The 10,030-nt window shown below is 34.4% G+C and overlaps 1 long non-coding RNA gene across 1 annotated transcript; it reads right to left on the reverse strand.

Moving 5' to 3' along the window:
* Nucleotides 1–1,521: 1,521 nt before the first annotated feature.
* LOC108372999 (uncharacterized) lies at nt 1,522–8,444 on the reverse strand. The gene is made up of 3 exons (XR_001848916.1): nt 8,358–8,444; nt 6,187–6,190; nt 1,522–1,533 (listed from the first exon to the last, which is right to left on the reverse strand). It is a non-coding gene; the product is annotated as an uncharacterized LOC108372999 (long non-coding RNA).
* Between the last annotated feature and the right edge of the window lie 1,586 nt (nt 8,445–10,030).

The raw sequence follows: 10,030 nt of genomic DNA on the forward strand, positions 1-10,030 counted from the left end.
TCACAGTTGCAATAGGTGGTCCATTTGTATTATCCGTTTGGTGCATTGTCCCCGATTTGGAATTTTTTTAGTATTGAATACTTTTGTATAGGAAAATTTTTTTTAACATATAATTGAATTATCTCAGAATGAATAAGTTTTTTTTCTAACAAATATTTTTGATGCCACATCATGACGCATTCAAAAATAAAAGAATCTCCTTCAAGCACGCTTCCTTGTTTCACAAAAATTAAGTAGATATAGCTACAAATGTGCCTTTAAAATTATCCCATTTTCGTTTTAACGATCAACTGACAAATTCGGTCAGAAACTTACAGTATTATTATCTATTTTGGTATATTTCTGGGAAAAATATGGTACAATTGGAAAATTTTATACGACAACCATAGTTGACATACTAAAATTAGAAAATTAGAGATTAATAGTAAATTAACTAAACTAAACTTTTCTTCCTTTCTTTTGTTTATTAACGAACACATGTTTGTGATCAGCAGAAATTTTTTACTTGTAAGTTTTCGCAGTTTTTTTTCCAACAGAAATTGGCAGATCTCAGTGTCATTTTGCGCTCTCGATTTCCCCCACTTCGCAAGATGCTATGTTTTATATCATGATTTGTATACAGAAAATCTAAAAACATATGTATATGTAACAATGTATGCATAGCGTTTTAAATGTTGGTACTCTGTCGGCATATTTAGTACACTTTCTTTTAGTGATTTGGTACAAAATTAAAAAACTCATTTATCATCCCTGTCACTGCTTATAGTCTTAAAAATTAACATTGATAGATGATACATCTTCGTTCATGACATTGACATGAACGAAAGACACAAGATCACGTAAGAAGAAGAGAGTGAAAAAAGTCGATTTTTTAGCGGGTTCTACNCATGAACCAAAAATACAAGATCACGTAAGAACGCGACGTTGTATTTGTAACTGGTTTTGAGAAAAAAGTTTGCGAAAGCGGGTTCGTCAGCTGAGCGTTTGTTTACATCACAAGCACCACTATTTTACACTTTTATTCAAGTAAAGAAGAGTTAATTCAACATGACAATACATTTGAAAGCATTTTGTTGCATCATTTTACCTAAATTGTGCGGTTAAAGTGGCTGACAATAATTTTGGCTAATTTTGGTTTTCGTTGTTTTCTTTTCTTTGTTTACTTTTCGCTCGTTTTCCAGTGAAACAAGATGGCGTAGAACCCGCTAAAAAATCGACTTTTTCACTCTCTTCTTCTTACGTGATCTTGTGTCTTTCGTTCATCTGACGAACCCGCTTTCGCAAACTTTTTTCTCAAAACCAGTTACAAATACAACGTCGCGTTCTTACGTGATCTTGTATTTTTGGTTCATGGACATTGATACAAAGGATAAATTCAGAGTTGCAATTGAATGAGTTCATTTACATGATTGGTTATGAAAGTTAAAGTATGACAACTAGGTTTCGCTAATAACTTAAATCTATACTAGGGTGCTCGTTACAATCCTCATTTTCTGTGTGAAATACATTGAAATTAGGTTTAAAATCGACAAACTTGAGTATTCCATTTCCGAAGAATTTGCCTTACGCGTAGTAAATTTGAGATGAACGATAAAGATGAAGATAAAGATGAATTTGTGAACGTTTATTATAAGTTTCAAAATGAAGTGTACAAAAATAGATCTTTCATCTTAAATTCAAAGTTCTCCTATTGCAATCATACATATACGTATTACAGCACTAACTTATGTATTTGAATTACAATCTATCAAACTAATTGCCTTTGTTAAAAAAGGCGTTCATGCCGAAAACTAATCAATTCGGAATATATTCGGCTCGTGTATGAATTTTCGCCATCTGACAATCCATATCATGATTCCATAAAATTTATGGAAATGATAAAAAAATAAAAATACAAATAAGCCACAATATTCGCTAGAGTATTTTTTTAATTTTGTACGTTTCAAAACATAAATAATAAGCATTAAAAGCCCAAAAAAAAAAAGTTTTTAGTACAAAATCATTTAAAGTGCAAATATAGAACTTGATATATAACGTACGTTTCATATCAGTTAAAAACTTAAATCCTAAAGTGGACGCAATCCTTTTATCGTAAGGGGTAAAAATCCATTGAATACTACATATAATGTTTTTTCAAACACAATATATNCGTAAGGGGTAAAAATCCATTGAATACTACATATAATGTTTTTTCAAACAATATGANCCGAAAACTAATCAATTCGGAATATATTCGGCTCGTGTATGAATTTTCGCCATCTGACAATCCATATCATGATTCCATAAAATTTATGGAAATGATAAAAAAATAAAAATACAAATAAGCCACAATATTCGCTAGAGTATTTTTTTAATTTTGTACGTTTCAAAACATAAATAATAAGCATTAAAAGCCCAAAAAAAAAAGTTTTTAGTACAAAATCATTTAAAGTGCAAATATAGAACTTGATATATAACGTACGTTTCATATCAGTTAAAAACTTAAATCCTAAAGTGGACGCAATCCTTTTATCGTAAGGGGTAAAAATCCATTGAATACTACATATAATGTTTTTTCAAACAATATGAGACTGCAATGTTTTTTATATATTTATTGGTTTCCCATCACAGAGCTCATTTTTGCTTGAATTGCTATTTTAAATGATTCTCGTTTTTTTTTAATAGGTCGTCTCCAATAGCCGCTGAACCTACAATATCCTTCGTTCCCCTAATTGCAAGGAAAAACTATGTTGTCACCATTAGGCTAACTCAATAAAAGAGGTTTACAGAGATTTTAAAATATTTTTTGCCATTATTATCGTAAACTAAATTAAACAAATTTGTATGCATATTTTCCCCAAACAGGGGGATTTAAACCCCCAAACCTCCCCCTTGCGTCCGGGCCTGAATGACATGTAATTAAAATATTCTTATGGCCTTATTCATAAAAAATAAAGTAGCTTTAAAAAAGGTTTATAAACTGAAAAATGTATGAAAACGTCATTTTATAAAGCTCTTTAAACCTACTTTATTTAGGCCATTAGAGTACAACTCCACAACAGGCTTTTCAGGCTTTAAGATATACAATTCAACTATTGCTGAAAGCCTGAAAGCTTGTTGTGGAGTTGTACTTTTATATGAGGGATTCACAACGGTGTCGTAAGTGTCCTTTTGTTGTATGTCGTAAACCTTAAAAGCTTAAATAAATGTTTATGAAAAAATTCATAATATGACTGTGATGGTACTTTGCGAACCCCCTTGATATATTTTTTAGGCGTTTAAAGTTTACGACATACAACAATACGAGCCTTTTGACTGATTTTAGAAAATTGTATTGACCTCCAAAGAAGAGAACAAATGTTCGATCGATGCGCGACTTCTTAAAATTATCGTAGATAGAGGATATTCATGGAGGCTCAATACTATGGCAAATACTAAAATTCGAATCGGGTTCCGGCGGCATTGCAGGATTTTTTATTTTTTTGTTGACGTGATCTAATACACACACATACGGTATCGCTCATATCACCCCTATCAAATTGATATTGTTTGCAACTTATCGTCGTTTAAAGTATAAAACCGCATATCACGATAATGCAAAACCGCGTATGTGAGGTTGCATTAATTATTTTCTACAGAGTAAAAACACTCATATTTCAAAATGGTTATCTTTTTTTATAAAGCAATCGCATTTCTGGCTAGAATATTTCAGGACGAATGAATAAGGATTGAGCCAAGAGCTTGTGTGAGCAAATCCAATTTTTGGCAGCAAATGTCAGTTACGCGGTTTTGCACGATACGCGGTTTTGTACTTTAAACGACGTTATGTTTAATTATTTTTTTTATCAATGTTCAATTAAAACCCAGTTTATTCTCTAATAAAACCCATATAAACCCAAGCTTAAAACTTTGTAAAAAACTACAAAAAAATCAACAAACTGTCACCCAAATTTTAAACTGTTTTCTCAGAAGTGTTAGATTTTTTTTGGGTATACAGTTTTATAGCCCATTCAATTTTAGTCTGATAATGTGCAAGTTTCAAACAGCTAAGAATTACCGTTGATTTTTTTTTATTATTTGTATGGCATTTGCTTCCATATATCGCATAAACACTTTTTATTTTTATATGGAAGAAACCCGCAAAACCTTCAGCGAAAAAAATTCTAAAAAATCAACGGTAATTTTTAGCCATTTGAGACTTGCATATTATTGGACTAAAATTGAATGGGCTTTAGAACTGTGTACTCAAAAAAAATCTAACACTTCTGAGAGAAAAGTTTGAAATTTGGCAAGAATGATAGAATACATCCCTCCCTACATCGTGGAAATTTGGGTGAAAATTTGTTGCATTCTTTCGTAGTTTTCTATAAAGTTTTAAACTTGGGCTTATACATACATATTTGGTTTGTTAGATTATGTACTATATTTTAATTAAAAACTCCTAAAAATAAATAAATAAACATTATCGGCAAACAATATCACTAGCAAATGGGAGTGCTATTGATAACATGCATATGTATGTACATTTGTAGCTCATTTCTTTAACCCTTCACTATCTATTATTTCTCTACAAGTAGAGAATATACGTCTTCTCTAATACTCATTAGCAGTAGATAACAAGGCGGCGAATTCATGGTAGAGAATTGTTACAGAAACGAGCTACTGGAGAAATATTAAAGACGACAAGATAATATGTATAATTAACCATTTTTATAGCACTTGCTATGGCAATATCTTGCTAATAAGATTTTCAACGACCATCTTAATTTCTTACTTCAAAACGCCGATAGTGCGCAATTATCCAGCCAGCAGATACACGTAAATTTTCATTCGACAAGAGTCAGTTTATTTGAATGAAATAATTTTATTTTATTTGTTCAAGCTGAACATTTGGAAGCATTAATACTCAATAGGCAGCGGGTGAGCATGCAGAGAAGCGTGCTACTAATTGTTAGCTTCCAGAAGGTGCCGGATTCGAACGCCGTCAGGCGCTTTATTAATTTTTATTTTTTTCCAACTATGAAAAATCATCTATGAAGTGCAGAAGGAAGCGTATTGAATGAAGGATTCAATCAGACAAATTTCAGAAAATCAGCTAAAAAGCATATCAGTTTCACAACCATTTTCGGTACTTTTATGTACACACATTTCTGCCACACACTTTAGTGGAAAAACGGATCATCAAAGCATCCGAAAATGGACCCGGTAAACGGACGAAAATCCGCATTTCATTCACTCTTTTCCTCTTTAGGATTTTTTGGTGGCAAGGTAAATACATATGTATGTATGTGCCTGCCTGATGTTCTCACTGTCCAAACGTATCAATTATATAAACGTGTGGGAAAAATTATAAATACCTTTATGTGTGCATACGTACATATATGGATGTTGTGAAGATCTCCCCCTGCGCTGTCCGGACAAAACGGAAGTGCGCGACGCATCATTAGCTTTGCTGATACATAATTTCTAATATTTAGTGAGCCAAAGCGGGGCATCGATACATTTGACCAAACCTATTGACAACGTTGCGCCGATCATTTTAGCCGCTTCCATCTGAGTTTTATAAACTCTCCACAAAATTCTAGCGAACGTTCTTTGTTATTCTATACCATTTGTTGCTCTTTTGTACCTTTGCCATAAATTTTTCACTGTTATTATTGGTATTTGTCAAAACTATTGTCGCTTAGTTTTTTGTTCGCCACAACGCTACTGTTTAGATCCCATTATGTACGGCTACTTAACGTCATTACAATTACATTGTCGTCGGTTTATTATTTCTCTTTTTATACGCATAGGATATAAAAAACCTAGTTTCCGGCTGGGAAGTTCAAAAGTCAATCGTAGGGATGCTACAAAATTTAGAATTCTTTGTTAAATGACCGGTGAGTCATGGTAATTTTATGCATATTAAGGCTGAGGCTGCAACTGTTGCATTAAAAAAGACAATACATACATATGTACATATGTACATATTTACATTGTACAATGTACATGCATGCACTCTTTAGGTATACTTTTTGAGGTGGCTTTCTGAAAATGCTGAGAATGCCGCAGAGGAAACTATCGTACATTCTTAATGTAAAGAATTTAAAAGCAGACACCTAGAGGTGTTTATGCAAATTTTATATGGGAATGGAATTATTTGACTGACTAGAGATACAATGACTAAACGTAGTATTCGTAGTACGTTTATGTCGGTGAGTGTACTAAGCTAAGGGTCATATATAAATTATCTTTTAGGTTTAAATTTAGCATTTTGAAAAATAGCCACACCTCAACCTCATAAATAGACAACTTTTAACTTACAGTCGCTGATGAAAGTATTTCACTCCAAGAGCTGTGGTATTTGTAATGCATGTCGCGATACTTCAAATTGTGCATTTATTGGTGTATCTGTAGCGGTGTTTTTCAAGGAGACGCACACAGTCTGCTGTGGTTTTACCTGTGCCAATACAAAATTGGGTTATACCTTGAAATCGGAAAGTGGTGTCCTTGTAGTAAACCACTTTTAATGTGTAGATGCCATTAAATTACACAGTTCGACAAATTTTAACTTTTTTATCACCTGTGGAAACCACATCGTTTCTTGTAGATTTTTCGGCGCTTAATCTAAATCTGGACCCAGAATTGCTCTAGCACGTTATAACTTTGAGATATCTTAACCTTAAAGTACCGAAAACTCTTTTATTTTTGTATAATATAATCTCAAATATCGCCAAAAACCGTGTTTTTGGCACTTTGAGGTTAGGATATCTAAAACTCTGACGTGCTAGAGCAATTCTGTGGCCAGATTTGGATTCAGAACCAAAAAATATACAAGAAACGATGTGTCTCACTCAGGTGGTAAAGTTTTGTTGAACTGTGTTATAACACCAGGCAAAACCAAAATGCACAGGATATTAAATATCGTAAAGGAATATAGAAAAAAACGTACAGTTTAAAATGGCTCCTCGATGAGTATGGTCGTGCTGACCTGTCGAGTTTTTATAAAGCAAAAATTTGATTCAAATACAAACAAAAAAGGATCAGTCCAGCGCCGACGTCTTGACCTGCAGGCTATGTCGGACATGTTACCTTTTTATGTGATCGTGCAGCTCTCTATGTAGACCAGAGGTTCCCAAACTTTTTTTCTCGTAGACCCCTTTCATAAATTGACTGGTCCCGGTGGACCCCCTGCTGATCCATTTCTAAATATTCCCAAAGCCCGTAAAAAATGAAATGTGAAAATTAGATCTAACAATGTAAATTTGCATCGTGGGTGAATTCAAAAACTAAACTCAGAGTGGCCAAAATAAAAGTAAAATATTTTCTTGTGTTCTATTTATAACACTTGTAGATTTAAAAAAATAGAGCTCGTAAATACGTCAAAATACTCTCTCGCTCGAAAGAGTTATATTTTTTACGAGCACTGCGATCGCTAGCGTTATTTACATCATGATACAAAAAAGAACGTAGTTTCAATAAACAACTTTTGCTCAATTGTTAAAAATTCGAAGCGGCGTTACCTAATTTAAGCTTTTTGGTAGAGGGGATTTTATATCATAAATTTGGGATTATGTATAAAATAGTTTTAATAACATTAACTGTTAAAAGTAGATGTTTAAATTTTACACTAAATACGATGACCACTTCCTATTTAGGTTAATTAAATTTTAGTGAACATATACATATGTATATGTAGGGGTTTTCAAACTTTTTTGTGTCTTTTTGTCATCTGATTATTTTACAATGTATCTAGCCAGGACTATTACGGGTTTCTATACCGAAGATAATTGATTCAGATATATACATTTCGGTGTGAATTTAATACATATTTAGAGTTCACAAGGTGTCGTAAGTGTCCTATTGTCGTGCGTCGTAAAGTTTTGAACGGCTTAACAAATGTTTAGAGGACTTGAAACCACAACCAAATACTTTGTTAACGGTGTGAAATTTCATAATACGACTTTTATGGTTGCTTGCGAATCCCTTAAATATAGTTTACTGTTCAATATGGAGCGGGTGTGAAAAAAATTGATGACTCCACCCATTAGAAAGGGAACGGTCCAAACTTTAGGGCAAGTCACCCTTCACCTCTCCGACCGCTCGGCACCCATTTGAAAATGTGGTAAACTTAGCATTTTGCCAGAAAATGTAAGCTCGGGTTTCGGTAACCAAAGGACTTACGCGCAGAATACCTCTCCGCGTTGGAGGCCTTCGGCCGCGCTTAGGAAAAATAACCCTAATCTGTCCAACTCCGGCACACGGTGTTTTTTTACAAAAAAGTGCATATTTCACACCGAATTTATTAACAATTTAGTGTTCGAAAATTTTAAATCTTTATTTTAAATCAAACTTTAATCCATTCACATTTTTTTATTTGGGATATGCGTGTGGACACAATAACCCAAAATCATTGGACAAATAACCGAACCATACCCAACAAAAGACCGTTTGCTTGTTCAAATTTCGATAATAAGAACAAATTGCTTTAAATAAACCAAAAATGAATAACAAAATTTAAAGGATTTTAGATATTGGATATGGTAGCACGAAATTCCACAATCTGCTTAATTGTCAGGTTGTTAATATGGCGACGAAAAAGTGACAATGGAACTACCTTCTTTTTTGTATCATGATTTACATTATCTTCACCATAAACTCATCAAATGTTCGCCTCTCTCATGACTTTGCACGTGGAGTATATGTAAAATAGTTTACTTATGTTAATGCCATCATTTTTATTTTTATCGCTCCGAGTTTTAAAGTGAGGCGAAAAATATTTGTCACATTTTTAAAACACAAAACTTAAAATATCAAAACGGCTAAGCTTTTTAGGCCAAACTTTTAATTCAGAAACTGACAATGGAGGTAATAACGAGTTTAAAAAAGTCAATGGCAAATAAACAAGCAAGCAAAAAGCACAAAAAGTGTTCCACCGTCTCATCTTCTTCAAGGCAAGATGGGCAAATGGACTTGTCATTTACGCCTACCACAGTCAGGTGTTTGTGCCACGTGAAGTGACCAGTCAGCAATCCAGCAAGTTGTCTGCAGTATCGTCTGCTCAGTGAGACCAAAAAATTAGATAAACCTTGTGAGATTGAAGGCAACATGAGTTTTGCCCACCTGCATCCCCTCGATGCCTCTCAGTCATTTCCGACCGAAGTATTCACCCAGTTTCTGATGGTGGCTTCAGTTGCCGAAGTTGGGAGTGCTAACACTGGTTGCGGACCGAGGAATGCCTGGTCTGAGCCAACTCTGACCAAATGATCAGATGTCCAGAGCGACCTCGCATCCAGAGTAAAAGAACCTCGTTATTTTCACCATCATATTTTAGTCGAGACTTGCATTGCCGAACTAGTTCGGAAGTACTTAAATAGAGGGCTGGTCAATGAANGTGCTAACACTGGTTGCGGACCGAGGAATGCCTGGTCTGAGCCAACTCTGACCAAATGATCAGATGTCCAGAGCGACCTCGCATCCAGAGTAAAAGAACCTCGTTATTTTCACCATCATATTTTAGTCGAGACTTGCATTGCCGAACTAGTTCGGAAGTACTTAAATAGAGGGCTGGTCAATGCCTTAAGTGCAGCTTGGTTGTCACTGCAGTCACGTAAACTCCTTCCCCTCCACCTATGTTCCACCCTTAGTCCATGGCTTTGAGTATTGCAATTACCTCATCTGGAAGACCGAAGCATATTCCCCTACAGAAAAGTGAAGCTTATCTCCATTAAACTCGAAAAAGAACCCAGATCATGACCCAGAATTAGTTTTGGAGTCATCAGTGAAGAATCGACAATGTGCGAGTCCGGTCTCAGCGATGGAATCAAAGCAGCATTCAATCTCAAGGAACTCAACATTATAGAATCTCTTCAATAAAGGTAATGGTGGCGTACTATCCTGTAGCGTTGAAAAGACACAAGTGCTTAAATCTCTGTCGCCAGCAAATTTAAGTTAAATAAAGGGGCTATCAAGCAACCATTTTGGTTCTTTACATCGAAACCAGATAAAACTTCGTGGACCCCTATTTACAACTTATGGACCCCCATATTTTTTTCACATCACCGTGGAC

The sequence above is a fragment of the Rhagoletis zephyria genome, unplaced genomic scaffold (assembly GCF_001687245.7).
Source record: "Rhagoletis zephyria isolate East Lansing unplaced genomic scaffold, Rhagoletis_zephyria_1.1 Rzeph_scaffold_06256, whole genome shotgun sequence".
Lineage (NCBI taxonomy): Eukaryota > Metazoa > Arthropoda > Insecta > Diptera > Tephritidae > Rhagoletis > Rhagoletis zephyria.